Source organism: Cibotium barometz, chromosome 59 (genome assembly GCF_041138505.1).
Source record: "Cibotium barometz isolate CiBa-2024 chromosome 59, ASM4113850v1, whole genome shotgun sequence".
NCBI lineage: Eukaryota > Viridiplantae > Streptophyta > Polypodiopsida > Cyatheales > Cibotiaceae > Cibotium > Cibotium barometz.
Genome location: NC_141104.1, coordinates 16,875,785 through 16,881,256, shown reverse-complemented (window position 1 = coordinate 16,881,256; position 5,472 = coordinate 16,875,785).

The following is a 5,472-nucleotide window of genomic DNA, read 5'->3' as shown; positions in this document are numbered from 1 at the left end:
TTTTCAGTGGCCAACTATTGCTGAAAAAACCACTTATTTTGCAGTACCAATTCCAACAGAGATCGCTAAACTTCTGCATGGGGAAGAAAGAGAGAATGATGCTTTAAATGCTTTAAACTTCTGCATGGGGAAGCAAGAGAGAATGATGCTTTAAATGCTTTAAATCCCTTGTTGCTACCCTAGCTGAGAATGATGCTTTAAAGCATCATCCTCAAGACATAAAGGAGGGTACCCTTGTTGCTACCCTAGTTGAGGATGATGCTTTAAATGCTTATTCATTCTGGATTATCTCGCTCTTTCTGGGGAGAAGTAGTATTGACAGCCGTTTTTGTTCAAAATGATCTTCCAACTACTGCACCTTCTAGTGGTAAGATTCCAATCACAGCTTGGACAGGGCAAACTCCTTCTGTTGCACATTTCAAAGTTTTTAGGTGTATTGCTTATATTCATGTCCCAAAAGAGACACGAGACAAGTTAGAAACTTCAAGTTTGAAGGTTATTTTTATTGATTATTCTGACAACTCAAAGAGTTACAAGTTTCAAAAGGCAATTGTTAGTCGAGATGCTATATTCAATGAATTGATGGGAGGTTCGTGGTCCACAGATGATGCTAATGATACAAAAACATTACTCACTTATTTTCCTTTTCTACTTTTCGACAATGATTTGCATGATGACAACACTCTTTTGATGGATATTAGAGCATTAGGACCTCAATGGAAGGCTTCTTGGGCCCTTTTATTTGGCAGTTTAAGGAGTCAAACCTTTTCTCTTAAGAAGAAACATTTTCTAATTAGAAGCTTCAAAACGGCTACTTTATTCGAATTTGAATTTTGGAGGGAAAATGGAATTTAAAATCTAGCGGACAAAACCATATCATGTAACATATCTATGGAAAGCTCTTGATACGTAGATCACGGATCTATAATCTCCACTCAAATTGGAGCTTGTATGTAGAAGTTATGGAGGTCTGAAAATTGTAAAATTGCCTCCCCCCCTTTTTGGGGGAAAAAGTGCACCCTTTGACCACTCTTACACCTCTCTTACAAACCCAACATTTCAGTCCACATGGCAACTCCCCATTTGGCTATTCCTTAATCACCTTGATTAGGCTTGGGCAAATTAAAGGGCCCAAGAAGACCCCATTCACTTCCTAATGGACAAGTCTATTGATGTTCATCCTATGGTTTCAAACGAGACTGCTATAGATCTTGATATATATGTTGATCTTCCTATTGAACTTTAGCATGGTGCAAATCATGTATATGATGATGATCTTGAAACCTTTAATCACGTATTGGCTCTTTGTGAAGATCCTTCAACTTATGCAAAAGCTATGTCCTCTCCACAAAAGGAACAATGGAAGGAAGCCATGGAAGCTGAATATGAGTCTTTGATCTCAAATCTTACAAATCTACCTTCTAATCGTACTCCTATCAAATGTAAGTAGGTTTAAAAGACTAAAACAAAGGCAGATGGATTCTTTGATAAATTCAAAGCTCGTTTAGCTGCAACGCGATACTCACAAATTGCACGGATTGATTATCATGACACTTTTTCACCCGTAGCTCGTAGTACAAGCATTCGAGTACTACTAGCTTTTGCAACTCAATTTGATTTGGAAATACATCAAATGGATGTTAAGATGGATTTTCTTAATGGAGACTTAAAGGAGGAAATATATATGGAGTAACCTGAAGCATTTACGATTCCCGAAAAGGAACATTTTGTATGCCAACTCCACCGTGCTTTGTATGGATTAAAACAAGCTTCACGATCATGGTACATCAAGATTGATCAATTTCTCACAGCTTAGGGGTTTGTTTCTTGCTTTTCTCATCCAAATCTTTATATCAAGCGCAATGTGGATAACCATTTTGTGATATTGGCCCTTCATGTTGATGACACTATACTTGTGTCTAACAATCTATCTTTCATGCTCTTATCCTCAGCCTTTGATATGGTGGATCTTGGCGACATCCATTCATGCCTTGGTATTCAAGTTCAAAGGTATCGTCATCACAATGGTATTTTGCTTCTTCATCAAATAAAGTTTATCCAAGATATTGTTCAAAAGTTTGAATTGGCTATTGCACATTCGGTAAACACTCCTTGTCTTGCAAGCTCTACTAGGAGTAATACTGCAAATATTAAGGTTGAATCATTAGCTTTAAATCAACCCTATGCTAATCTTGTTGGTTGTCTTTAATTTGTGGGCATGAGAACTCATCCTCATATTCTATTTGCAGCAAATCTTTTAGGACAATACTTGTCCTCTCCATCTACAAGTCATTGGTCTCAAGCTAAACGTGTTTTGAAGTACTTGAAGGGAAATGCAGATTTCGGACTTGTATATCGCCGTCAAGAAGACATTTCTTCATCAACTTCTCTTAATCTTTTGGGTTATTTAGATGCTGATTGGGCAAGCTCTAACTTGTCCATGTGATCTACCAGTGGTAATTGCTTCTTTATCAATGGCTGTTTGAAATCTTAGGCTAGCAAGAAACAACGTTGTATTGCAGTTTCTACTACAGAGTCTGAATATGTAGCTGCATCTTTAGCAGCTCGTGAATTGGTTTGGCTTTGACAATTGCTTGCTGATATTGGCCATTCTCCTTCCCCACGCACTCCTCTTAGATGTGACAACCAAAGTGCTATTAGTCTAGCCAAGGACTACGTGCAACATAGCAAGTCCAAGCATATTGCAGTTAATTATCACTATGTTCGACATGAAGTAAGGAAAGGAGCAATAATGGTAGAAAATTGTCCAAATGATCAAATGATTGCAGACATTCTCACCTAAGGACTCCATGAAGCTTGGTTTACACTTTTGTGATCAGAACTTGCAGTTGCAGCAGCCTCTGTTTTTGGAGATTAGCACATCTTACGTCATGTCAATTTTGTCTAGACTTGTACATACCCTATAGACTTTAGGACACTTCACACATTACTTCACATCATGAACATTTATTCTTTGTACTTTGTATATAGAAGCACATTGCACATGGACTTTAAGGTAGCATTGTACATTTATATGTAGGAGCTCAGGTTTTTCTCTTGTGCTCCCAAGGGTTTTTTTACTCGTAGCTGGAGACCTTTATTTGAGTGGGGATGTTGGAGATATATATAGCTAGCCCTAACTCACTCTAGGTCTTGCCTATATATATGTGACTTGTGACTAATATGATTCATTCTTGTGGAGTGTATGTGGTGTCTCTTGTCTCGTCTCTCTCCCTCTCTCAACAGTTTATGCACAGGGATTTTACTTAATGCCCATCTTTAACCATTTCGCCTAATGTAATCTCTTCTTTTGTTTTCATGTACACTAAAATTTTTAAATTCAAAATTTTTTAGCATGGGGATCTTTCATCAGTCATGGTATACATCTTAATGTATGAAGAGTTTTTTGGCTTTGTTGTAAAGAGTACTATTAATACTACTTAAGGACATAAATCATTATTAGTAACTATCTTCTTAATCACCAAACACTATTGTCTTATGGTGCTTTCTTAGGAACAAAACCCTTAAACCAAATGAAGTGACTATATATAATGCTATTAGTGTGGTTGTGAGATATGCTTCCAATATATATCTATATCATGATGCTGATTCATGTATAGCTATTGAAAAGCATGCATGATACTATTTAAAAAAATAATGTACACTTAAAGTATCATCATTTAGAAAATGTGACCATGGTTGAGAAATGACGTTGAGCTACGCCATATGCTAGGAGGTTTCTTGGCAAAATCACCAAGATCAGCAATCTTCTCTAAAAGACAAGTTCAAAAGCTAAACTTTCAAAAAAATCTAAATCACTACTACCAAACATGACTCTGTTATTTATATATCTATGATGCATACAATAGCCCTTTTAACATTGACAGGACACAAAGTCTAAATAACATCAATGCATATATGCATCCTAGTGGATTTACGTTCCATAGAAAGAAGAGGTCATCCGCTTGCATGAAACTCATAAAAACCCCTATATAAGTTTCTCTTTAAAAAGAAACTATTCCCCTTTCTAAGCTTTTGACTCCTAACTATGAAACTCAAATACCCCCTATTTAAGGTTTAAAAAGTAGATAGTAGGTATTACTATAATACGTGGTAAGATGCAGCCCATGTTATTAGCATGGGTGTAATTGCTAAAAGCACAAAGGTATACATGTACCCTCCTAGAATCATTTCCATTGGTGGTCAACTTAAATGATTAAAAAACTTATCATGTTTCCAACGTACACCACTAGATCACATATTGTGAATTAGAAACCAATCCCCTGCTTCCATTCTCCACTAGTCCCACCCTCCCCCCCCACCTCGTCACCATGAAATCCCCTTTACCCCCTAGCTTATAATCTTAAGCCAGCCCTTCCAAAATACCCCCTCACTTACACTCATGTGAAACCATAAGTTATGACTTGTGAATCCCTTGAGATATGCATTACACTTTCATACCAATAATATATATGGTATGAAATTTATGGGTCAACAAATGAATGGCCTTAAGGATGTAGTGGTATAGGAAAAATTTTAAGGTTGGCGAGTATAATTGAATGGCCCTCCTTAGCTCAAGGATAGATATCTAATATAATGTGTTGGGCAAGTACACATGCATGTAGTTGCAATTAAATATCCCTACTAAACTTAAGGATAAATGTCCTACATGATGTGTACGTGCCCTAAAGCATTAAATATCTTCAAGGATATATCTTTTAGAAAACATCTATGAAAACATATTAGAAATTAGCATTGACATGGAATATAATGTGATTTATTTAGGCGTTTTGACTGAATTTCAGACATTGATAGAAAACCAACATGGGAAAACAAACTCATAAACTCACTAAAAGGAATTCACTTAGAGAAGATCCTCATGAAAAAGTTACAACAATTGAGGAATTGTGCTAAGCGCTACACTCCGCCCCATCAAATAGAAGTATTCACTTGAATCCATAAGGTGATGCATGATCATAGGGTGACTTATGCACACAATAAGCTATCCTATGCTTATGTATAGCATGTACTATCTTCCTATATACACATGCCAACCCTCTATTTTCGCACTATTTTTCACTACGTGTGTGTGGTATATGGGCCATATTCGTAAATGCCTTTGGGATTTTTTGGGAGAAAAAAACATTTTATTTATGTGTTTGATTCTTCTTCTGAAGTTCTTTTATGCTTATACGAATGACTTAGTGCATGGGGAACGGATATAGGACTGAGTGTGGACTAAGGCACAAGTTAAAAGACATGTTCAAAACACAAAGCAATGACATAACTTGAGAATCAAACAAGTTTGCACAGAACAAGGGATGAAGACGACACCAATGATTATTGTATTATTGAGTAAGGCTTACCCTATCCCGCCTGAGTTAGGACAGTTCAGGCAAAATGCATCTAAAACAGTAAAACAGGTTCTTTGTGAGAGCAAACAGGTAGTTGTGTGAATATTGTGCTTCTCTA